General features: G+C 48.2%; 1 long non-coding RNA gene across 6 annotated transcripts in view; it reads left to right on the forward strand.

Annotated features, from left to right (window-relative positions):
- LOC132370397 (uncharacterized) overlaps positions 1-26,414 on the forward strand; it is a 283,270-nt gene that overhangs the window by 196,700 nt on the left and 60,156 nt on the right. For 5 of the 6 annotated variants that reach the window (XR_009504557.1, XR_009504555.1, XR_009504556.1 and 2 more), the window contains one exon: positions 15,712-15,850. This is a non-coding gene — a long non-coding RNA (uncharacterized LOC132370397). Of the gene's footprint in view, positions 1-13,498; positions 14,548-15,711; positions 15,851-26,414 lie in introns of those variants that run through there. The other variant, XR_009504560.1, reaches the window with a different exon arrangement.

A 26,414-nucleotide genomic window follows, 5' to 3' on the forward strand; every position in this document is an offset into this window, starting at 1 on the left:
GGAAAGGATTCGTACCCAGGAGGGCCCCGCAGGGTCCTGCTTGGTTTCAGTTATTGATAAGCTATTAACATTAAAAAATTAGGGACTTCCCTGGTGATGCAGTGGTTAAGAATCTGCCTGCCAATGCAGGGGACAGGGTTTCGAACCCTGGTCCGGGAAGATCCCACATGCCGCGGAGCAACTAAGCTCGTGTGCCACAACTACTGAGCCTGTGTTCTAGACCCCGTGAGCCACAATTACTGAGCCCTCGCACCACAACTACTGAAGCCCACGTGCCTAGAGCCCGTGCTCTGCAACAAGAGAAGCCACCGCAATGAGAAGCCCATGCACCACAACAAAGAGTAGCCCCAGCTCCTTACAAGTAGAGAAAGCCCTCGTGCAGCAACGAAGGCCCAACGCAGCCAACAATAAAATAAATAAATAAATTAATTAATTAAAATAAAATAAAAATTAGTTATCTATTTTATTGTAAGCACGTGTAAAAAATGTTCATTTTGTGTACAACATTTAATGAGGTTAACAAGGGAATCTTTGAGATCCATATGTAGCTGGATGTGACTAAGTTTAGGTTTTAGAAGGTATGCATGAATTTTCTTAGAAGTCTGTCCCTGATTGTTGGAAGTCTGTCATTTCTAACAATGACAGACCCAGAAACACACGTTGTTTTTATACACATATATTTTTCACAGCTTTATTGAGGTATAACGACGTGTAAGAAACTGCACGTATTTAAAATGTCCAATTTGGTAAGTTTTGACATATCTAGCTACCTGTGAAATCATCACCATAATTAGGATGATAAACATATCCATCACCCCCACCCCGATTTCCTTATGCCCCTTTGTGATCCATTCCTCCTGCCCCTGTCTGTCCTCCTCTATCCCTTCTTGCCCATTCTCCCTACAGGCAAGCCACGGATCTGCTTTCTATCACTAGAGATCAGTCTGCATTTTTATAATTGTATATAAATGGAATCATGCAGTATGTATTCTTTTTTGTCTAGTGTCTCTCACTCAATATAAGATTCATCCAGGGTGTCAATAGTTCATTCCTTTTTATTACTGAGTAATATTCCATTGTATGGATATACACAGTTTGTTTATTCATTCCCCAGATGATGAACATTTGGGTTGTTTCCAGTTTGAGGCTAGTACAAATAAACTGCTCTGGACATTCATGTAAGAGTCTTTGTATGGAATCTGCTTTCATTTCTCTTGGGCAAATACCTAAAAGAGAAATGGCTGGGCCATATGGTAGGTATATGTATAACTTTTTAAGAAACTGTCAAACTATTTTCCCAAGTGGTTGTACCATTTTACATTCCCAACAGCAATGTATGAGAGTTCCCTACCAATACTTTATCAGGTCAGCCTTTTTCATGTTACTCATTCTGTTAGCGGTATCTCATTGTGGTTTTAATTTAAATTTCCATAATGACTAAAGATGTTGAGCATCTTCTCATGTGCTCATCCATACATCTCCTTTGGTGAAATGTCTTCAAATCTTTTGCTCATTTGGAAAAATTGTGTTGTTTGTATTATTATTGAATTTTTATAGCTCCTTATTCACCGTGGATCCAAGTCCTTTATAAGACATATTCTAAGATTTTCTCCCTGTCCTTGGCTTCTCTTTTCATTCAACAGTATCTTTTGAAGAGCAGAAATTTTTAATTTTGATGAAGTTCAAATTATCAATTTTTTTTTATGAATGGTGTTTTTGATGTCGTGTCAAAAAAAGTCTTTGCCTACTCTAAGTTCACAAAGATTTACTCTTATATTTTCTTCCAGAAGTTTTGTTGTTTTAGGTTTTACATTTAGGACTATGATTCATTTTGAGTAAATTTTTGTAAATGGTGGATATATGAATAGAAGTTAATATTTTAAAATATGAATAGCCAATTGTCCCAGCACCATTTGTTGAAAAGACCACCCTTTTTCCACTGGAGTGCCTTTGCACCTTTGTCAAAAATTAGTTGACCATATATGTGTGGATTCTTATAAATATTTTAATGTACTCTTTCAAGTATAAAATAAGTGATGTATTTAAAATTGCACATTGTATAAATTCTAAGATTATTTTCAAACAGTTCGTTAACAAACGCTCATAAACGAACACAATAAATTCACCTGTCAACGATTTGTGTAATATTTATAAAGGCACTATTTCTTGCTTTTATTAGTACTTTTGCTGGAATGAGTCATGAAAACCACACCTAGCTAAGCCTTGGGGAAACACACCTCAGCATTTTATAAATGCCTCACAGTAAAAATTTGATATTAAACTGGTGCCTTTCCAATTCTTTAACCCCCTCACTTCTCTGCCTCACTGTTCCAGTGGCAGCAAGCGCCTTCTCTGCATTGCTCTTAGGGTAGGGACCATACGGAGAGAACAAAGAGTCCCTTTCCTGGCTTTTGAGCTCTTAAGTAGCCTTTTGTAAATCTATTGTAGAGGCGATGGTATTGAGAGCCACGGATTTCAATTCTAAGGGCAAGGTGCTTGAGAGAAAAAAGGGTATTTTTGAATTTCAAAAGCTTGGCTTTAAATATCAAAAGCCAAAGCCAGAGGGCTCAGAGCACAGATTTTATATCATAAACCAGACTGTGGAGAATAACAGTCTCTTTCTCAGCCCAAAAAAGAGATAAGATTTCAACCAGGGGGTGAGGTGGAGTGGAGGAGGGAGAATTGGAAGGAACTCGATTAAAGTTTAAACTGAAACTGGTGGGTCCCTGGGAAGGGGCTCAGCACTCCATCCACTGAGCCGAGGCTGCGATGTTGACTGGAGCCCAGACAGGCCTGAGGGGCCTCAGGGAGAGGGGTGATTGCCTGACCACCCTGCGTGAAGCTTGCATTCTCCAGAGCCACACCTCAGCAGTGTGGGAACAGAGGTTGAAGATGTTTAGGCCTGAAGGGCCCCCAGCCTCCCAGAATCCTTATGCTCCAGTATCAGCTGGGCACTCCTAAGAAGGGCCCGTCGGTGGCCATCAGGGCCATCAGCCTGGAAGAAGCGTTCTGATTAGGATGAGAAGGATGTGGAGTCAGGGTCACTGACAAGGGGATGCCATTGCTGGACCACAGGAGAGAATCTTGCTTCCCTCTTCCAATGTAAGCATTCCAGAGGCAGCAGGATACTGCTGGAGTGGGAGAAAAATGTGACACTCTTACCGAACATAACTTGGGTCTACTTGCTGCACAGCAAACTAGTCTACTGATACCAGGTTGTGGTAAAGGAAAGTACAGTGTTTATTGCAGGCACCAAGCAGGGAGATTGAGTAGCTCAGGCTCAGAAGACCCAAGCTCCACAATGGCTTTTAGGGGAGGGTTTAAAAGGGGAGGCTTTAAAAGGCAACGGTTGGGGTGAAGGTTGCAGTTTGTGGACTTTCTTCTAACTGGCTGGTGGAGAGGTAACAGGGTGGTGTTTCAGGAATCTTAATCATCAACATTCTGGTTCCAATTAGTCTGGGGTTTGGTGCTTGTGGTCAGCGTCCTCCACCTGGGTGGGGATCTTTGTTTCTGCAGAACAACTCAAAAGATATGCATTAGATTGTTACGTATATTCCTTGAGGAGGAACTAGGATTCTGTTTTATTGCTGAACTGTTAACATTACTTTTCTTGCTTAATTGCTTTTCCTTTGTTTCTGCATTCCCTCACTTCCCTAATTAGTAACTGCTTGAGTCTGCTCTTTGGAACTGAGGGAAGGCCTTGGAGACTAAAGCTTTTTTCTACAAGACAAGAGACAGGGGACACAGGGGGCCTTTTGTACCCAGGAGGGCCCCCCACAGGGTCCTGCTTGATTTCAACACCAAATCAAATTATTATTGCCAAATGTTCAAACTGAAACCGTGCATCTCAGGTTGGGACTTGAATCCATGCTCTAGGACTCAAACCCAGCCAAAACCTAGATTGGGACTTGAACCCATGGTCTTTTAATTGACATCGCACACCTGGTCTCAGGATTTAATGAAGCTCAGATTCTTGATGTCTCATTGTGGAAAGAATTCAGTGAGAGACAAAGTGATGGGTAAGAAGTGGATTTATTTAGAGAGAAACACTCTCCACAGACAGAGTGTGGGCCATCTCAGAAGGTGAGAGCGGCACCAGGGTATGGGGTTGTCAGTTTTTATAAGGGTGGGTAATTTCATAGGCTAATGAGTGGGAGGAGTATTCCATCTATTTTGGGGAAGGGGTGGGGATTTCCAGAAATTGGGCCACCACCTACTTTTTGACCTTTATGGTCGGCCTTGGAACTGTCATGGCACCTGTGGGTGTGTCATTTAGTGTGCTGATGTGTTACAATGAACGTATACTGAGGCTTAAGGTCTAGTGGAAGTCCACCATCTTGGAACTATTTGGTTCTAATCAGTTTATGTTGTGTCCTCGGGCTATGTCATTCTTCTAAAGGCTGTGCCCTGCCCCCTTCCCTCCTGTTTCAAAACATGTGAATGGAGATTGTATTCACAGCTCAAACTGCAAGTGGGACCTTCTATTTCAGAGCTTCTTGACAGGTGGGAGTAGACATGGAGCCCCTCATCTTTCAGAGTGACTGACTGGGGCCTGGGGCATGTTCGAGCCCCAGGGCAGTGCCCCCAGCTTTGGGTACCTTTGCCCGTTTATCTCACTGTACTATATAAATACTATTTTCTCTTCATGCTTTGATAGAATGCTAGGAAGTTACTTTATTAGTTTTCTACTGCTGTGTAATGCATTACCACAGACTTAGTGGCTTAAAACAATATGCATTTATTATCTCACAGTTTCCATAGGTGAGGAGCCTGGGCACGGGTTCTCTGCTCAGGGTCTCACAAGGCTGAAATTAAGGTGTCTGCTGTTGTGTTCTCATCTAAAGCTTGGGAGCCTCTTCCAAACTGTTGGCAGAATTCAGTTCCTTGTGGTTGTAGGACTGAGATCCCCATTTTCTTGCTGACAGTCAGCCTGGGTCCTTAGCTCCTAGCAGGAGAGTCTCCATTCAGTCTGCTATGAAGGAACCTTATGTAGTGTGACATACTCACAGGAGTAACTATCCCAGCATATTCACATGTCCTGCCCACACTCAAGGGGAGGGAATTTTACAGAATGTGTGTACCAGCGGGCTACAGTCTTGGAGGTCATCTTAGGACTCTGCCCACCATGGCCACCCAGCTATGGAACATGCCCAGAACCAAGATTATCATCACAGGCAAAGGGAAAACTGCCCCCTTGGAATGAATCATACAGGGACAGTGGGAAATAAAAATTTTATGAGTATATCCATGAATTGTTCTTGTTCATAATCCAGTTACATATTTGGGGAAGGGGAAAATTTCCTTTCCCCCTTCCCTTCTTTGGTTCTTTTGGCTGGTCAAATAATTAAAATGACATAAGACAGATTAGCATGAGGAAATTAATATTAATTTGTATGTACAGGAACCCCACATACATGAGAGGTTCAGAGACACAAAGGTAAAATGAGGTATATATGCCATCCTGAGCTAAGGAATGGGAGAGGGGCCTGGGGACCTCAAAGACAGGAGGGTCGTTCACAGGGTACAAGAAGAAGAGCAGATGTTGGGTAATTAGATGTTTGCCGTAAGATGGACCCACCTAGATAAAATTTATCTGTGGGAGTAACTCTTTTTCTGGGAAAAATCCCCAATTCAAATTCTTCTAGGTAGTAGAAGGGCAGTAATTTCTTTTGAGTGCACAAGGTCTTGATTGTCTTTAGCTCAAAATAACACACTTGCCAAAATGGCTTACTGTGGGGAAGCCTGTTCTGAACCCCTATACATGCGACGTAAACATCTTTACTTGGGCTTGGTTTTCATGAGATGGCTCAAGCCTGTCAATCGCAAGTAACCAATGATCCTGTGTAAATAGTGAGGGCTCCAGAATTTCTGCATTGGATGGACTTCAGGGAGGTAACTTGGTTGAAGAGAATGGACAAGGAACTTTTCTTAAGTCACAAACTGTTTTTTTTGTTTTTTGTTTTTTTTTAAATTAATTAATTATTTATTTATTTTTGGCTGTGTTGGGTCTTCGTTTCCGTGCGAGGGCTTTCTCTAGTTGCGGCAAGCAGGGGCCACTCTTCATCGCTGTGCGCGGGCCTCTCACTATCGCGGCCTCTCTTGTTGCAGAGAACAGGCTCCAGACGCACAGGCTCAGTAATTGTGGCTCACGGGCCTAGTTGCTCCGCGGCATGTGGGATCTTCCCAGACCAGGGCTCGAACCTGTGTCCCCTGCACTGGCAGGCAGACTCTCAACCACTGCGCCACCAGGGAAGCTCAAGTCACAAACTGTTTTTATTTAGAATGAATGATTAGGGCTTCCCTGGTGGCGCAGTGGTTAAGAATCTGCCTGCCAATGCAGGGGACACGGGTTCAAGCCCTCCCGTGCGACACAACTACTGAGCCTGTGCTCTAGAGCCCGTGCTCCGCAACAAGGGAAGCCACCGCAATGAGAAGCCTTCACACTGCAACGAAGAGTAGCCCCCGCTCGCCGCAACCAGAGAAAAGCCCGCGTGCAGCAACAAAGACCCCAATGCAGCCAAAAATGAAATAAATAAAAAATAAAATAAATTTATAAAAAAAAAAAGAATGAATGATTATTGAACTTGCTTTCGGAAATCATTGAAGGGGAAGATGGTAAAGCCATCTCTAAGTAAATTTTTGTATATTCCACCAGTGAATGTATCAGTGAACTTTGGAGAAATATGCCTAACCCTTCTAGATGCATAGATTGAGTTCTGGCTATCCTGGTACATAATATCACTGAGGTTGACACGACGGCATAGTGAGAAGTGAAAAGTGCATCAGAATCACAAGCCCGGGTTCTAGTTCCAGGTCTGTCTGCCTGTGGCTGGCTGTGTGACTTTGAGCAAATCACTGTCCCTCTCTGAGTTTCTATAAAACAAGGGGTTAAGACAAAATGTTTTCCAAGGGCCAGCCCATCATGCTCTTCTCTATGTCCTTGATGCCAAACGCATCCTGGATTTCCCAAAAATCTGAACACTCAGGGACGAGAGACTCCCAGGCTGTCAGGCCATTCTGAAGTCACTTGTCTCTAGATAAGTCAATATTCATTCTGATGCAGCCAGACTGGGCTCTTTTCTGCTTGTGAATGTCTCTACAAAGAGATGCCATGGCCTCTTCCTCTACTCGTATTTCACCATCACCCACACCAGTTCCACTCCTAGGATGATTCCCCATTATCCCACCAAGGCCACTTGGTCGCATATGACACTGTATTACACCAACATCTGAATTAGTAGCTGGAAATGCAGTAAAATTTGTAGCTGCCATAGTGGGCTCGCAGGTTAGGAACTGGGGAGAATACATTTATTCAACAGAGATAAAATTCTTCCAACCAGCATTGCCTAAGTATCTCCTATACAAGGAGCACTAGCTTAGGTCCTGCTAGATATAGATATATAAACACAAAACCCTGGCCTTCGTTCTTAGAAGCTTCTAATCTCTGGGAACAGTGGAGCAGAAAAGCAGAATGGGCTTCTAGGGCTCCCCAGGCCCATTTAACTCCATAGAGAGGACCATCCTCAGGACCGAGCATCCGTTCCAGGTTTATAGGAGCTTGTGGTAAACAGGCTGAGGCAGAGGACTGGGTCCTTAGGGAGCCACCTCCATCTGTGTGATGCTCTCTTTCATGTGCCAACTTGGATAGGCTACAGTCTCCAGTGATTCAGTCAAACACTAATCTAGGTGTTGCTGTGAAGGTCTAATGTAGATGTGATTAAAATACATAATCAGGTGACTTTAAGTAGGGGAGGTTATCTTAGATAATCTGGACAGGCCTGATGCAATCCACTGAACTTAAAGGCAGAACTGAGGATTCCCTTAGAGAAGAAGACATTCCACCCATGGGCAGCAGCTTCAGGCCATGCTCCAGAGCTCCAGCCTGCCCTACACATTTCAGACTTGCCTAGCCAGCCGCTACAATCTTGTAAGCCAATTCCTTGCAATAAATCTCTTAATATACACCTCCTACTGGTTCTGCTTCTCTGGTTAAACCCTGACTAATGTAGAGTTTGGTACCAGAAGTGGGGTGAATGCATTTGTGTTTTGCTTGTAGGATGGACATGTATCTTTGGGCATCAGGAGGCAGACTAGTAGGCAGAATAATGTCCCCCAACCTCCACTGAAGACGTCCACACTCTAATCCCTGGAACCTGTGAATATACCATTTAATATGGCAAACGGGAATTAAAATTGCACGTGGAATTAAGGCTTCTAATTAGCTGACCTGAGAATAGGGAGATTATTCTGGATTATTCAAGTGGGTCCAATGTAATCATCAGGGCTCTCAAAGGTAGAAGAAAGAGCAAAAGGGGACAAACCAGAGAGATGGCAACTTGAGAAAAACTTGGCCCAATGTTACTGGTTTTGAGGGTGGAGGAGCTAAGGAAAGTGGGCAGCTTCTAGAAGCTGCAAAAAGCCAGGGAATGGATTCTCTCCTAGACCTTCCAGGAGGGAATGCAGCTCTGCTGACACCTTGGTTTTAACCCAGTGAAACCCATTTTGAACTTCTGACCTCCAGAACTGTAAGAGAACAAATCTGTGCTGTTTTAAGCCACTAAACTTGTGGTAATTTGTTATAGCAGCGATAGGAAACTAATACAATTCCCCTCTCTCTCAGCAGTGAACCATCAACTGCCCCACCGCCATTGCCAGCGGGGTAGGGAATTGTTCTTCCCCTGCCACCCACAGAGCAGCCAGCCCCCCATCCAGCCTCTGCCTTCCCCCTGCCTCAGCAGCTCCCCCCACAGGGCACTCAGTGCAGTGCTCAGCTCTTTGACACAGCCTTACCCACCCCACAGTCTGGACAAATCTGGAAAGGTCCAGAGCCTGTAGCTGTAGTATCAGAGTTGGAACTTTATCAATATTTGTGGAAAAAAGGGAGGAAGGAAAGGAGTGCAGTGAACACCACCCTATTCTTTACCCTCCCCACCAAGACAGTTCCCACACCAGATGCACTGTCTATTTGTAGGCTATTGACACCAGAAGACACTTAAGAGAAATTATACAAGGCTGCCTCTTATAATTTTTTTTTTAAAAAAGTGTTTCACTCTCTCTCCAAGCTTATGAGGCCATTGGGATACTCTAGCTTTATAGCCTCATGTTATTTTGTTATTGGAAGGAAACATTTCTTCACCTTCACTCACTTTCTGTTTCAGGAGAATGCATCAAGTGCATGTTTATAACACTCTATGGAAGGAATCTTCTCTTCCCATATGCAGAGCCTAAAAACCCATGACAACTGTCTAGAAGGAGAGCAAGGGGTAAAAGGCAGTTTCATTTTTTTCCTTTTCCCCTTTCCTCCTTTCCTTCTTTCCACAAATATTGATAAAGTTCCAGCTCTGGTTCTGACACTGTTGTAAAATGTGTACTTGTATTCGTTTCCCAAGGCTTCTGGAAAGCATTCATCTCACGTGGAGAGCAGCAGGGCATCAGGGAGTGTCCAGGCTTGGCTCAGTGGACAGCTCCATCCTGCCGTTGAGAACCCAGGTCCTTCCCATCTTCCTGCTCTGTGGTCCCCAGCATGTTGGCCGTGACCCCTCACAGTGGGAGGTGCCCTCCTGCACAGACAGCACAGCCTTCGGTGGAAGACGAGGACACGTCTCTTCCTGTATGTCTCTCTCTATCAGCAAGGAAACCCTTCCTTGAAGACCCCAGCAGATGTCCTCTTATTCCTCACTGGCCAGGTTTGGGTCCCCTGCCCCTTCCTAAATGAATCACTGACAAGGGGAATGAATTTACCATGATTGGCTCTGATGAATCCAGACTTACCTTTGCGCCACGTGGGAGAGAGTTGGACGCCTGAGAGGCAACTCTGGGTAGGCAACAAACAGCATCTGCTACAGAAGATCTTGTAGTGGCTCTTGCGGGAATTCAGCCTAGAAAGCCTGGTGGCCTGAGTTAAGAGATTACCAGCAAGACAACAGGGAGAAAGAGATTATAAACTATTAAGGAGACAGCATGACCAGAACTTGGTGACTAATCAGGTGAGGAGGTTAGAGAGCAGAAGAGGGTGACCAGGTTTTCGCATGAGCAACTGGAAAGGCAGCCAACTGGGGCAGCTTCTCTCTTGCCTCTTCATTCGCATACTCAGCGAATATTACTAATCGTGTTTCATGAGCCAGGCACTTCCACTGGAGTATTTTTTTTTTAAAATAAATTTATTTATTTATTTATTTTTATTTTTATTTATTTTTGGCTATGTTGGGTCTTCGTTGCTGCGTGCAGGCTTTCTCTAGTTGTGGCAAGTGGGGGCTACTCTTCCTTGCGGTGCACGGGTTTCTCATTGTGGTGGCTTTTCTTGTTGCGGAGCACCAGCTCTAGGTGCCTGGGCTTCAGTAGTTGTAGCACCTGGGCTCAGTAGTTGTGGCTCGTGGGCTCTAGAGCCCAGGCTCAGTAGTTGTGGCACACGGGCTTCATTGCTCCGCGGCATGTGGGATCTGCCCGCACCAGGGATCGAACCCGTGTCCCCTGAATTGGCAGGCGGATTCTTAACCACTGTGCCACCAGGGAAGTCCCTGGAGTATTTTTAGAGATGACATTTTTAGATGAGGTAATGGAGGCTTAACAAAATGAAGCAATTTATCCAAGGTCACTCCACTGGTGAGTAAGCAGTGGGCCTGGATTTGAATCTAGGTCTTCCTGTCTGACTCTAAAACCCATTTTATTGCCACAATTCCATCCTGCCTCTGCTAAATGAGCATAAATCACCGTCCTTGCACCATAAAGAACAAGAGAGATAAGTACACAAGTAAATATACTAAATGGCAGAATGTGATAAGCACTGAGAAGGAATTAGAAGGAACTAATGTTTTTGAAATCCTACTATACGAATACATTACATCAGTTATCTCTTAATCCTTGTGACAGCCCTAGGAGGTGGTTTTACTCTCCGCTCCACAGGTAAAGAACCACTCTGGGCAGACTATAATAATGATCGGGTACTGGGTGACATGCTTTGCGTGTAAGCCTCATGACCACCCATGAAGGATGTGCCTACCCAATTTGAGAGGCCAAGAAATGCTCCCCGGGGCACACAGCTCAGGTCCATCTTGGATCTTTTCATGCCCCGTCACTGGGGTTCAGAGCTTACAAGACATGTCCCTGCTCCTCAACTCACTCGATCCTCTCTAAAACCTCTTGCAGTGAGAATTATTATTATCCTATTTCATAAATTTTGACACTGACATTTTTTCTCACTTTAATATCTCTGACATCGGGATGGGTCTTACAATTGATGGCATGTCATAGTTTAATTGGTAGCATTTACTTTTTTTTCTCAGTGGTAAATAAAACAATGATGGGTCTTAAAATCAACGGTATCTTAGAGTTAAGAAAATACAGAATCATGCCTGTTTTGCAGATAATGAGGCTGAAGTTCAGAGAGATTTGGTGGCTTTTCACGGTCACATGGCTCTGTTGTTGTTGTCAACGCAGGCTGGAGGAGCCATGGGAAAGTCAGGGCCATGCAAAAAGCCACAGTACCCCTGGCCAGAACATCTTCTCTGCTCTCAGGGGATTTGATTTCCAAGCACATCACAGCTTGCCGCTCTCATTTTTCTACAGGGAAAGGAAGCTCTGCCCTGTCCCAGGATGAGCTTCAAAGGGACTCTGTTCCCTCCTCATTCCTCCCCACCACGGGGAGAGCGGGAGTGTGGCTAGGACCAGAGTTACACGCATCTGGGATCAAAAGAGTCCCCATCTCTCCGGAGCACCCAGGGGTCTTGACTGAACTCCAGGTCCGGTCTGCTGAGTGATCAGTTGACAAAATACATCTGGGCAACGAGGAGGTCTCAGTGATCAGCTGTCATCTCCCCTAAACACCCCTGATACATTTTCTCTCTTCATTACCCATGAGGTGTCAACCCTTCCGTGGTGATCCACAAGCTGACACACCCGCTTCCCTGTGGCTGGAAGGAAGTCACGCTGCTGGGGAAGGAGGTGGAAGTAGGGAAGGCATCCTGTCTGGAGACCAAGAGAGAGGGAAGAGGAGGGAAAGGAGAAGAAACCTGCTGGAGGGAAAGGTGTGAACTGGCAGCTGGTGTTGCCTTGTCTTTATACCAAGTCTAATTCCAAAGCTGAGCCCTGGACCCAAAGCCAGGTGTGGGGTGAACGCAGAGAGCACAACGTAGGCATGGCTATGCTTGTCCAGCACCTAGTCCTACACACACACACACACACAGACACACACACACACACTCACTTGCACGCACGCACTGCCTGAGTCAGTCTCTTTCCTTGCTTCCTACCTGGAACTCTCCCCCTGGTTACGAGCAACATGTGAGAGTATTTGCTATTCTCTTTTAGGATTTTCCACAGATAATGTGAGATCCCAAGGGTCACCTTACCTAGATGCAATCCTCTACCTCCACTGTATCTATATCTCTTCAGCTCTAGAATTCCTCTAGAAAAATTCCCAAACTCCTTTGTCTGATATTCAACTCCCCCCTACAATCTAGCCCCTATCCGTATTCCCCAATGTAATAAGCAATACTCTTTAATCTTAATATTGCGCTCCGGTAGAACATATTTCCCAACTGGACCAGAAGCATGCTATACAAAAATTCTACCTCTGTGTCTTTTGTAACTCCATGCTTCTGCCAATAACGCCCTTCTCTTTTGCTGCATCCTGTAGAGCTCAAGTCCTACTTGTTCTAGGGAGACCCTGCCTGGGCCCAGCCTCTAGCTGATCCTGCCCACAGCTGGAGTGCTGGTCCTTCCTATGAAGGGGAGCCTCAACCTGTGTCCAGGCCAGAGGGAATCAATGAGTGAGGAGGGCTACTCCAAAGGGACCCAGGGGAGAACCCTCCGCAATCCTCTTTCCTGGCCCCACCTTGATGCCATGTACCAGTTCTGATGACATTGTTTATGCACCTGAATTCTAGTTTTGGCAGGAGAGAGCTCTGTCCTGTGTGTCCACCGAGCCTCATTCCATGGTTCAGTTGAATCCCGGTCCTTAAACGTGAGCCTCTACATCTTCTTGGAACTCTCACCCTGGACCAAGATGGAGACAGCTCTGTCCCTTGGTACCTGCTTGTTCACCAGACTGGGCCTCAAATGTCATTATCCTCAGCTGGGTCAGCTTCCGCAGCACCTAGCCCACCCGAGGGGCACGTAAGTGCTGGCTCCCTGCCCCATCCTGCCTTCCCCATCCTGCTCTCAGGGACTGACTCTGCTCTGCTCTGGCAAATCCCAACAGCCCATGAGGCCCTCTGACTGCTGTGGTCACCAGGGCTTTCTCCATGCCATTCTCTTGCTTCTTAAGTGATGAGTATAGGAAGCAATGCTATCTTTGTACAGACATGTCCTGTTCCCTCGACTTCCTTGTACATTCCTTGAGATCAGAGACCCTCTGCCAACCCCCCGCCTCATACGCAGTGGGTGCAGTGAATGCACATTGATGATGCAAATGTTGAAATCCTCAGCAAGTCCTTGCTGATACATCGCCTAAACTCTTCCTTCTCTGATGATTCAGTCCACTCTCTGCCTTCAGCTCCCACTTGTCTTCTTTTTCCTTCTTGAGGATCCCTCTTCCCTTTCTGCCGTCATTCATAATTAACTCTTAGTGGGTTAGATGAGAATTTTCTAGGGCAGGAACTGTGGGTTGCTCATGTCTGTCTCCCAGTGTCTGGCATGGTACCTGTCATAGCAGATAACCGGAGAACAGCTGACTAGAATTGTGAAATTGAGCTCAAGAAACATGTCTTGAGCCCCTAACGTGTACAAAGCATGTGCTAAGTATCTTAGGTTCCAGAAAGATAATAAAACCAAGGTTAGGGTATCTAACCTTCAGGAAACTGGGCAAGGCCAAGGCAATAATAGTTCCCAATTAATTGCAAAAATGTGCCACATGGGTTGAAGTTGCCTTTTAGATAAGGATTATCAACTGGTGAGATAGAGATGGTAGTCTCAGAAGGACGTGGGACTCCTTCATGGTTATTAGGACATGAACAGAATTCTCCATGAGCACTTAGTTGCCCTTTTGGGGACACACAAACCCTTTGCTTCTCTCCTGGTGAAGTTCAAGGTCTTCAATACTGTGACTGGCAGGTCATGGTTAGGGAAAGGCCAAGAGCCACGCACCTTGGAGGACCCCAGCCCCCACTGGCCCCAGCTTTTCCTCTTCCTTCAGGTAAAGAGTGAGGAGTCTGATGGGAGGAGACAGCCTGCCAGTGGCCGCCTGAGTGGCAGCAGGCAGTCTTGTCAGCCATTACCCTGCTGGAGTAATCCTCGAACCCGCGCGCCTCTTCATTTGATCTGCCCGAGTCTGCAGGAGACCGTCAAATGCTTTTGGCTAATATCATATGCATGCATAATTAGATGGCAGCAGTTACCATCTGGGTTCCTAGCTCTTGTTCCAACATCCAGGCCCTGGGCAAGGAGCTGGTGGGAGTGAGGAAGGGAGGTCTCCCCGAGCCCTGCTCATCCTCTGTCAGCCTCCCAGAGAGCAGATTGGAAGCCTGGAGCCTGGGACTGCAGCCCCGTGCAAGGACAGCGATGATCAATGAAGAGTGACAACGGGCAGGTGGCAGAGGGGATCTCGCCACGGTAGTGTCTCTGCCAGCTCGTGGGTTGGCATGGCACCGCGGGCCGGTGGGTTGCCATGGGCGTGGGGGATGAAGGTTCGTGGGCAGCCCTTGTATCAGAGAGGAAGCCAAGAGTAGGTTGGAGGGTTCTCAGAGCAGTGGCGGGGCCGATGAGATGCCACCTGCCCCGCCCCTGGCACCGGGTTCTTCCACTTCCCGACTGCTGGAGCTCCCTGTGGTGCCAATGACACAGGCATATGCTTGGCCAGGCCTGGCTGACATTTTCCTGAGGCTGGTGCTCAGGCTTCCCGGATGCGCAGGACAGGTGGAGATGAAGGGAATCAAGGCAGCCTTGGGGGGAGGCTCTTCGGTGCCGAAGAGGCTGAAAAGCGTGGACAAGCATGGCCCCAAGCCCTCAGACATTTCCTTATTTTGTATCCCTTGATGTGGGGAGGGTCCAGCAAGAGCAGGTTGGTACAGTCCCATGCAGCACATGCCACCTGCTGTGCCCACATTTAATCAACCAGTCGATTCAAGTGGGCATCCAGCAGCTTCTGCCCAGAGGTGGTGAGACAACACCTAGTGGAAAGATCATTCATGGCCTTTGGAGTAGGTGGGGCTGGGTCTGAAGCCCAGCTCTGCCTTTTCCAGCTGAACACCTGGGTTAAGTTATTTAACTACCCTGTGATTCTTGCAGCAAAATGAAGCTGTGAGGACTGAAGGGGTACCTGGCACATAGATACTCAGAAAATGTTGGCTTGATTTTTCCTTTCCTTCAGCGTAGGATTGCATCTGTTAAGGCTTCTGCATTTTCTGTTCTTTCCTGATTGGCAAAGGAATAAAGTGAAAAAAAAAGTCATAGCCCCTAGAGAGCTCTAGGCTCAGCTGTTTGGCTTCAGGAGACTGTGTGTGGTCCATTCTGGCCAAAGAACCACCCAGCACTTCCAATGACCTGTTCTCCACTACTTGCCCCAAGGCAGAACACGGGCTCCCCTTGTGCTGTCCCATAGTACCATAGGTACGTATCCATCACGGCACCGAGCACTTGACCGAGCACTGGTCATTGTTTGTGTTGTACTTGTGTTGGAATCCTTAGTCTCTTGCACAAGTCCTGGCAAATGGTAAGAGTTTGAGAAATGTTTGTAAAGTGGCTGACTGTGGTCTAACTGAGCTGATCTCACCATAGACTCAAGCTGGGCTGTCAGGAGCAGACTGAAGGAAAATGGGAAGAAACCAAGCTGAAGATGGAAGGGAACCAGGAGACTTCTGAAGTCCAACACATCATAGTGGGAAGAGCATGGATTTTAGACTCAGCTGCCCAAAAGGTAGGCTCTGACAAAATAGTTGTATGATCTTGGGGAAGTTATTTTTTTTTTATTGAAATTAATTAATTAATTAATTAATTTGGCTGCATTGGGTCTTCGTTGCTGTGCGCGGGCTTTCTCTAGTTGCGGCGAGCGGGGGCTACTCTTCGTTGCGGTGCGCGGGCTTCTCATTGCGGTGGCTTCTCTTGTTGTGGAGCATGGGCTCTAGGTGCGCGGGCTTCAGTAGCTGTGGCACGCAGGCTCAGTAGTTGTGGCTCTTGGGCTCTAGAGCACAGGCTCAGTAGTTGTGGCACATGGGCTTAATTGCTCCGCAGCATGTGGGATCTTCCCAGACCAGGGCTCAAAGCCACGTCCCCTGCATTGACAGGTGGCTTCTTAACCACTGCACCACCAGGGAAGTCCCTTGGGGAAGTTATTTAACCACTCTGAACCTCGGTTTCCTCATCACTACAATGGATATAGTACCTGACTCACAGGGTTATATAGGTTTAAAAAAACAAATTATGCAAAATTTGCCACATAGTAGGTACTCAGTAAAATGGTGGTTAAAACGATTATACTTTAAGCTATGAGCTGGCATCTCCTGACCCGTAGAGGTCTGTTAAAGTTGACCAGAACTTCAAATCTGTGGCCTGTGAGATGAACCTGTGATTTCTTGATCTCGTTCACTTAGTGTTTCATGCCTCAGATGCTCCACTCCCAGGCCTATCTGCATCCTCTCCTTGGCTGGTGTCCATATACCATCTAATCACTTGCGGGATTTGCTGAGTTTTTGATGTAGACTTGATGAAGTTTAGAGGAGGCAGGGATTGAAGAAATGGTTCACTCTCAACATTTGGCCATCTTGCCAGCTCTTTCTCTTTCTTTTCTTTTTTTCTCTTCCCTCTTCAGAGTATCAAGCAAATTCCTGCCTCAAGTGGAACAGTTCTGTTCATTTCCAGACCTCTTGGGGGCACTCATCTTCTCTTGAGAATTCTGGAGAATGAAGAGTTCTCCATCTGTTGCCCTGATGGTTATCACCTCACTCAGCAGTGTGGATGGTTCTTGGTAAAAGGACCACTAGACCCTCCATTCCTAAGTTCTAGGAAGTCTTGGGATGATTTTCGCCTTTATTCAAGTTTGTGTCAGAGAGTAGGGTTAGCTATAGGGTGGGGTAAGGAGTTGTCAGGGCTGGAAGTCAGGTTTTATTGTGGATACAAATGATGCGTCTGGTCGATGTAGGGACCCAGCCGGCAAATAGGAGTTCTAGGGAATTGCATCCAGAACCATGCATAGGGCAGGGAGTTGGCAAGAGCTAGGCAGGGGTGCATTAGGACTCCAGCCAAGCAGGGCATGGCTTTACTGCCATAGGGAACTGAAAGAATGAGCAGGAAACCTAGGCTGAAGACCAAGTCTTCAAGTAGGCTAGGCCCACCTAGACTAGGAAAACAGCCCTTTGCTTTTAAATTCTGTGTTTCTTGCTCATGTGAGAGGCTATGGGATTACATTTCTCTATGCTCTTGATGCTGAGGTGTGAGATGTGCTTCTTCCTAGAGATACTTGCTGGATATTCCCTGCCTTAATTACCCAGGCAAGAGGTCGGTTCTGGGACAGAACCTAGAAATCAGAAGGCAGGTCTTAGATAGGTTGGAGGGTAAATCCCATCTCACTTACTTGGACATGGACCTCCAGGATCCCGGAAGAGAGGGGGAAAGGCAGTTTCTGGCAAGGGTCCAAGCCAGGATCCATCCTGGTGAGGGGCAACTGTGTGAGGGCTCCACAATGAACATAAGCCAATGTAGGTCTTGAACCAGATGATTTGGTTTTGTATTACTTTGGGTTTATTACCTTTTATTCCTCCTGAGCTTTTGGTAAAGTTTTCTGTAACATTCCAGCTTGATCTCACTATACTGTAGAGAGTAAAGAAAATGTTCCTCCCTACACTTGGGGTTGCAAGGTAAAGTGGGGAATCACCCTGAGCTCCAGGTTCCATCTTCTCCAGAGGCCTAGGTGGTCCAGGGTACCGTGAGATCCCAGTTCCCTTTCACCCCAGCAGTTCTCCCATCACAAACCGTGGCAGATTGGAGTTTCAGTTTGCTAGGGAAGATGGTCGTTTCTTGATCGTTGGCAGTGGCGAGGCTGTGACTCAGAGTATGCGGGCTTCTTGAGCACAATATTTATTGCGTCTGCAGCAGCTCAATCCATCCCTTTGGCGACTGAGGCCCTGAAGCTCTCTGCACCCTGATGAGGCTCATCTTCAGAACATGGGTTGGGGGTTGGGTCTACCGTGGAAGGACCTCGGGCTGCGGCTGGGCAGGGTTGCAGTTGGCAGGGGGCATGGAATCAACCTCCCATCCCCTCCCTGGCTACCCAAGCTCAGTTCCCAGCCTGGCAGCTGGGAACTGGCAGCCTGCCCTTCTCTGAGTTCTGGGTCTGTGCTCTCTGCCTGCACTGAGGGGTCTCAGAAAGGTCCTTCTCTTACCTCCCTGCCAGCAATGTGCCCCAGAGGCCTGTGCCAGCCCAACCCGAGCTGACCTTGAGTGTCAAGGGCCAGAGGAGGACCTCTAAACACAGAGCCCTTTTCAGGAGAACTCATCACAAGTCCACATCCAATTAGGGAGAGCAGGCTGGATGAGACAATGGTCCATACCCCCTGTTAAGTAACATCCCTAATTGATGACAGGGATGGTGTAGCAGCTTGGAAGCCAGCTCAGATTGTGTTTTTAAAATTCTCCTTTCTCCTGGGCTGCCTGCCAGAACTCCATGGCACGGCTCTTCAGAACAAAGGAGGCTTTGAAAATCTTTCTCCCCCCTCCTTCAAATGCTTATCTGAAAGGACATCTTTTCCCCTTAGTTGCCGCAATCATAAAAGCACAGGTGATAAACTGCTTCTTTGTAATCATCAATTGTGAGGGTTTCCCCCCTCCCCCCAAAAAAGCAGGAATTGCTGCAGCAGCCGCAAGAGAGAGAGGGCCATCTTGGCGCGCACACTGATGCCTATCAAGCCTCCGGAAAGGAGAGGGAGGGGGAAATGAACTTTGTTCAGTGACAACTTTTATCTCCAGGTCTTGGGCTGTTGAAATGTCAAGCCAGGGCTGGATAGGATTTCCTGACAGTGGCTGTGCTGCCGCCTGACTCAGGGGGATAGAGGGCTGGCGGTTGGTGGCAGGGCGCCTGAAGTGATCAGAACGCATCTTGAATTCTTGAAGCTAGAGTTGGGTCTTGGTGGGACTATGTTCCCAGGGAGGAAGGCTGCAGGGAGAGGCCGTCAGATCCCGTGTGTGCAATAACCTTGAGAAATGATCTCTGAAAGAACAGTGTCTAAACCATTTGAGAGGAGAATCTGTCCGGTTTTTAAACTCCCCAGAAGTGTAATTGTAAGAAGTGAGAGGTAGTTAGGCCTGGGGTTTGGATTGGTTCTAGACTCCTGGTCCCCAAGTCAGCTTGTGCCCTGGCTCCTCTGCTTAGTTCACAGTTCATCTGCTGACCTCCACTCTCTGCCCTGTCATACACAGGCCACCCTGGGCAGTGTGGAGGGGAGCCCAAGGATAGGATCATTTACAGCTAAGAGCAGTGCGCAAGCTCAGCTTAATTCAGTAACATATCAGATTTTCCAGATGACATCTGAGCTGGCCATTTTATTCTTAAAAAATTCATAGAGCACCTACTAAGTAGTGGATACTGGTCTAAGTGCATCATGCATGTTTTACCCTCATAATAATCCTGTGAAACAGGGGAGGATATTGAAGCACAGAGAAGTTAAGTGATTTATCTAAGATCACAGAGCAATTGGCAGAATCAGAATTCAAATCCAGGAACACTGGGTCAAAAACCTTGTACTTGTTTAACTACTACTTTTTGCTGGCTTTCATGCTGCTGTGCTGGGCACTGAAGGATGAATAGGAGTTTTCCAGGTAGACAATGGGAAGGAGAGAATATTTGGCAGGGGTAAAGGTCAAATATTATTTTCTTTAGAAATAAAAGAAAAGAGGATTAGTGTTTGTTGAGTACCTATCTTGTGCCAGACACTGTGGAGACAATTTCACACATTTATTACCTAATTTTATTTTCAGATTAAACCTGTAAAGTAGTTATCACTCTCCTTTTACAAGTGAGGAAACTGAGGCTCAGAGAGGTTATATGAATTGCTCAAAGTCACATAGCTCCTGAGTGGTCACCTTCCACGCTGGATTGATTTGAACCAATCAAGACTGCCTTAGAAAAGGCTTGGCTTTTGCATTTCCTTACACTCAGGCATTCTTGTTGTCAGACAGAACAGCCATTGGAAACGACCTAAAACACTCTAGAGAGCCTGGGGGCAGAAAGCCCCTGCCTCTTCCTCAAGAGGGTTTGCGTCCCCCTGAAGGGCTTCCCAGAGAGAGGGCTGTGAGTTGTCTGGCTCATCTGTGACCTAGAGGTTTTCGGGAGCACGGGAAGTTAGATCTGGAAGGGCCAGAGCTCCTGAGCTGGCCACCAGCCCTGCCTGGGGGATGCCCTGCATCCTGGGGTTGGGGCGGACTACAGGGAAGGGCTGGGCCAGGAGCGCGGAGGGCAGGAAGGTGGGCTCCAAAGCCTGCCAAGGGCTGAGGGACGTGAGTGGGGGGCTGACTCTTCCTCTGGGCACCTGGCGCTTCATTGTCTGGGGAGCCCCTTCCCAGGAACAGGCTGTAGATTCTGGTTGACTCTCCCCCCAACCCCGGCCTGCCTCTCCTCCTCCCGGCTGCCTGTCTTCTCAGGGGGCTCAGCCAGCTCCCCTTTGCCCTCTGGAGGTCGTTTCTGACATCTCAAGGCCCTAAAAGCTCTGGCAAAGGCTGTTTCAGTTTGTACGAGTGATACTCTTCTCTGCCATTGGCCTACTTTCTTCCTTCTGGCATTCCCAGACCCCATGTGTGGACCACTGGGGGGCCCCAAGAGTGGAGGCTCGGGTCTAGGAATGTCCGTGCAGGGTCTGGCTTGGGAAAGGATGGGGAAAGCAGGGAGGTTGTTGGTGGGGGGGTCCATGGAGATCAGAGAAGCTTCAAGAACTGCATGGAGTCCTTGGGGAAGTGTCAACCCACTTCCTCTGAACCGGACTCTGGAGTTGGGACAAGAATCTGGCTGAAGTTCCAGACATGAGACACAGGTGCCGTTTCTCTCGGGTGCTGTCTGGCCCTCTTTCCTATGAGCAGTTCCCCACCTCACTGGACTTAGAAGGGAGGTTCCGCTCGCAGGGTGAGATGGTGAACTGGAGCAGGGGGTCAGTGGGTCTTGGGGTCCTGAGTTCCAAGCCCGGCTCTGCCACAGACTGCTGTGTGGCCTCGGTCAGGCCCCCTCACGTGTGAAATGGGGGAAGCAAAGATAGCGGGGTCCCTCCCTTCACTGGACTTCTGTGGTGCTGGGAGTTCTAGATCTGGGGGTGCTCCTTCACCCCTTGCCCTTTAGCTTGTGGAAAACAAAGAAAGCAGAGTCGCTGGCGGCCCTAGTGGGGCAGGGACTGCTTTGCGGAGCTCAGGCAGCTCCTAAATGCAGTAGAGAGTCCCCCGGAGACGAGGGGTCACTCTGGATGTCTCTGGCGGGCTGAGAGATTAACTGGTATTCTCTTAGCCAAGCTTTGATGCCTCTTTTCAAAAGTACGAGAGGCTCATTTGCATGTCATTTGCATCTCATTTAAACACCAGCTCATTTAATGTTCAGAAACCACTGAGTTTTCTTCCAAGCTCCTGCTTCCTGCTCTCCCCAGGTTGTTTCTCTCCCTCTCCCTCCCTTTCTTGCATCCTGCCGCTGGTCTAGCTGGACAGGCTGGCCGGCTCCGGCTCGGTCTCATTGGGTGCAGCCCGGCCTGAGGAGCCCACCCATTGGCTGTGGGAGGGAGAGGAGCCAATGGGGAGAGGGCAGCGGACAGATCTCCGGGCTGGCGAGGGTCGGCTGCTCGCCTCCCCTCCAGGCCCTGACCCTTCCCGGGCCTCGGGCTCTCCAGAGCATCCCTCGGTTGTCTGGGCTTCTCAGGCTGCCGGCAGCAACAGCGAGAGTGCGAGGCGGGAAGCAGGCAGACTGTTAACTGAGAATGGGTTTACTACACCCCGGGGAGGAAAAAGAAAACAAAGAATTGATAGTTTGTTTTATTTTGCCACCTGCGGGCTCCTGGGGAGGTCTGCTGGGGAAACCCTGCGTGGGAGCTGGCGACAGCTTCTCTTCTAGGGGACGCAAAGGCTGTAGATTTCACATTGTAGTAATGCAGCAGGGAAGTTCACCTGCCTCTCCTGCCTCCTTCCTCACCCTTGACTGGGCTCAAACCCAGCCCCACGGCAGATAAGGCTGTAAGGCAGGGTCTTAGGAAGGGCGAAAGGAGAGAAGCTGAGTGGCTCGCCCAATGCCACGCCCTGGTGAGAAGCCGAGCTGGGACTGGAAGCCGCCTCTCCTGACCCCCCCACTAGGCTTTTAGAAAAGCTTCGGGTCTCCAAGAACTCAGACACCTGATTCCAAGTCGGATTTGCTCGCTCACTTTGCCTGTCCTAAGTGACGGAGGAGCTTATTAAGGAGAGATGACGTTAGTGACCTAGGCTGGCCCTCTCCCAGCCAGAGGGGGAGCCCACCGTCCCTTTACTCCCCCCTGCCCTTCTGACATCATCTAACACCTGTCACCTGTCCTGTCTCTCCTCCAGAGCTTAGTGTAACTCTCATCTCCTCCCTGAAGCCTCCACGCAGGTCTTGGTCCTTCCTGACAATTTGACCCTTCAAGGTACACTTTCTAAAATCCTGTGTATTGTTCATCAGGGGCTTCAAGATCAGGGAGCTTTATTACCCCCCCACCCCCGACCCAGTGTAAACTCAGAGAGCGATGTTCTACAGCCCCCTCTCTTTCTTTCTCTGTCTGCCTGTCTCTCTTTCTCTCTTTCTCTCTCTCTCTCTCTCTCTCTCTCTCTCTCACACACACACACACACACACACACACAGGGCTCAAGCCAGGTCCTTTACAGCCCCTGTCTGACTGGCCAAGGTGCCGCAGTTTTTATGCATCCGAAATGAGGGGATGTGAGAACATTAGGCTCTTGTGATCTGTCCATTTCCGCAGGGAGCTGAGCCTCTGCCCTGAGGATGGTTCGGTTTCCTGCCTGCTCAGCGAGCTGGGATTGGGGGAGGGGAGGCTGGGGCCGGAGGGAGCTGGCAGAGCCCCAGACTTGCGGGGGGGCGGAGAAGCCTCCTCTGGGTTCCCTGGCACCGTGGGGCAGCGAGTGAGCGCCGTACCTGTGGAGCCGTGTGAGCAGCTGTCTGTCGGGCAGAGCTCATTACGGGCGATAATGTGAGCTGAGTGACATGGAGGATCTGTTCTCTCCCCCTGTTACACTTGTCGTTCTCTCTCTTGCTCTGGCAGGTGAGCTAAGGGGTTTGATTGCCTCTGTGTCAGATCCCTCCATAATAACCAGGCCAACGAGACAATCGCGGCTCCGAGCACTTTGGCAGCAAGTCGCTTCCCAGCACCCCGGCAACAGGAAGGGGGCTGGTCCTGGGGCGGGGGGCTGGCTCCAGTGGAATTGCCCCTGCCCCTCCCCATCAAGGCTGCAGGAAAGGAATAATGCCCTAATAATACAGAGCCTGGGCCCCACCCCAGAGCTTCAACTCACCTCTTGGGAGTGGGACCCAGAAATCTGTATTTTACCAATTCCACAGGTGATTTTGCTACACAGCCAAAATTAAACTGCTGATCTAGCCTTGTCCCTGTCTCCCTGTTACAGATGTAGAGTAAGGTGGAGTGTGACAGAGCAGGTCATTTCCAAGTGCTGGGGCACCTGCAGAATGGCTTCTAGGAAGGTGACTGATTGCTGTGCAGGTGACACTGACCACACAGAGAGCACCGGCCTGGGGGGACCGTGGAGAGTCGGAGCGCCATCCAGAGGTCCCCGCGTGGAAGGCTTAATGGAGGGCTGTGGGGACATGCCAGATGTAGCTGGGCACACAGGGTGCAGGTGGGTTGGAAGCATCTGTTGGGGACAGAAGGCCCTAGAACAGGATCGACTGGCCAAAGATGGGGTCTTGGATCCACTACGGGTTACTGCGATGCTTACTCCACAGGTTAAGGGAACAGAAGGAACTCTCCTAAGACAGGGCTGGGGCCATGGCAGCAGAGGAGTCACAGGGTTTTGAACGGAAGCCAGCAGAGGAGAGGAAAAAGGTGGTTGAATAACAAAAGGCCTTCCTTCTCCAGGTGAGAAGAGGAACAGTGGCCCAGCCTGAGCTGGGGGTGTGGCGTGGGAAAAGGAAAGGAAGGGAATGAAGCCAGTAGGCGAATTGCATCTGCTTTCAGAGTATGCAGTTCCGGGTGACACATACACAAATCAGCCCTGCTCCCCAAAACCCTGGGCTCCCGACAGTTGCTGGGGGAAACTGGGGCAGGTTGGTCCTCACCTGTATTAATAATATTCCTTCATGATGACTATGCCGCCCTTGAATTGAAAGAAATACACAATCTCCTATGGGGCAAACAGGGCCTTACCGAGCCCTCAGTGCCTTATCCTAAGCCAGCTGCCCCCTGTCTGGCGTCCTGTGTGAGACAGGCAGAATTCTAAGAATGACCCCCCAAGACCCCCAGTGACCCTCACCCTCACCTGTGAATGTGCTATCACTCCTGTGATTATGTTACAACACAGTTGACCTTAAGATAGGGAGATGATTGGGGTGGACCTGATCTAATCAAACAATTCCTTTAAAACCAGAGCTCTTTCTGGATGGTGGTGGAAGGGAAAGTCAAGAGAAGCACAGGAAGGATTGATGAGTCATGCTGGCTTGAAGATGGAGGGGCCCGTGGAGGAGGGATGTGGGCCCCTGTAGGAACAGAGAGCAGCCCTGGCTGATGGCCAGCAAGGGAGTTGGGACCTCAGTCCTACAACCACAGGAACTGAAGTTGGCCAACCACCCGAAGGAACTTGCAAGTGAATTCTTCCCCAGAGCCTCTAGATAAAGGACAGGGCTGGTCAACACCTCGATTTCAGCTCTGTGAGATTCTGACCAGAGAACCCAGTTGAGCCTGCCCAGACTTTTGACCTATAGGCTGTGAGATACTAGTAAATGGGTGTGCGTTTAAGCTGCTAAATGTGTGGCAATTTGTTATCCAACGATAGAAAATAATACACTGTCACCTGTCCTGGACTCCATTCTTCCTAATTTCTGGCCTCACATGGCAGATAAAACCTGATTCCCCCACCCAGGTCAACTGGGTGCCCATCTTCTTCTTCAAATCTTTTAATCCCCCAGAGACTACCTACACCCAGAGTGAGTTCTGACCTGTGGGCTGAGGGTCAATTTCCTCTAGTTCTCACCTCATTGTGGGAGCAGTGATGACAGATGTGTCTTGGATCTCAAGAATAATCTAGCCTAGTGGTTCCCAACTTTTTCATCCCTACTAATGGTAAGAGTAGTAATACCTACTGATTACAAGAAAAAGACCTGATATTTAATGCATACTTCCCTGTGCCAGACAAGGAGCTAAGTGCTTTCTCTATATTATCTCATTTAATCCTCACACTAATCCTAGGAGATGGATATTATTATGACTCCCATTTTGTAGATGAAGAAACTGAGGCTTAGAGAATTAAAAGACTAGTACCACTTACTGTTATAGGTGGTTGAGCCAGGATTTGAATCTGAGCGTCTGGCTCCAGAGCCTGTGTTCTTAACAGTCACGTAATCTCTCCCTCCCTCTGCACCACACACCCCGTATTTTTAAAGATTTTTGTCTACCAAACAAACTGCATTTATCAAGTAGTAATTTGTTTTCCCATTTTTTATTAATCAAAGCCATGTATGACTGCCAATCAGGGGTTCAGATTAGCGTGAGATTAGCAGTGTTATCACACTGAGTTGATATAATTCCAGCCAAAAGCAAAGAAATGATGTCTCAGTTAGCAGTCTGTGCAGTCTTATCTTTGGTATGTCGTTTCTGCTAGGCATACAGAAATATTAAAAATAGCTCCTGAGCCCCCATTACTACCTGTGGGAACCTGTAAGTGTCTGAGGACTGCAGATTGGGGCCACTGGTCTGGATCTTGCAGACCCTCCTTATCTGTTCTGCTCAGGCCTCTGTGTCTCTGCGACCTAGCTTTCCTACACAGAGGGGGCTGCAGACACCACTCTGCCCCCAAGCGCCACTGCTGCCAGGGACAGAGTGAACAGCATGGCACCCCCTCTGGTCCTCCAGGGCACACGTGCACACACATGAAGTCACGTACACATTCGCGCACGCACACACACACACACACACACACACATTCATCATGACCACTGTACCACCACCACCATCAGGCATGTGGTCTTGTAAATAGCCTCCTTCCCTAAGTCTTTCCCTGATCCCTACTCACTCCCTCAGATGGACAGACAGACAAACAGACACACACACACACACACACCACCACCACCATCATCTTCTCTTCCAACAGAGGAAAGTTCAATCTTAGTCTAAAACATGCAATGTTCCAGTCTCACATCACTGTAAACGTACAGGAGCATTAACATATGTAAGTAATTCTTTCCATCCTGACTATATGGAGTCTGAATTCGGTTTTTCATACCATGAATGTAGTACAATGAGCCCCTAAGTGTCGTTCATTCACTC

Source organism: Balaenoptera ricei, chromosome 8, assembly GCF_028023285.1.
Source record: "Balaenoptera ricei isolate mBalRic1 chromosome 8, mBalRic1.hap2, whole genome shotgun sequence".
NCBI classification, from domain to species: domain Eukaryota; kingdom Metazoa; phylum Chordata; class Mammalia; order Artiodactyla; family Balaenopteridae; genus Balaenoptera; species Balaenoptera ricei.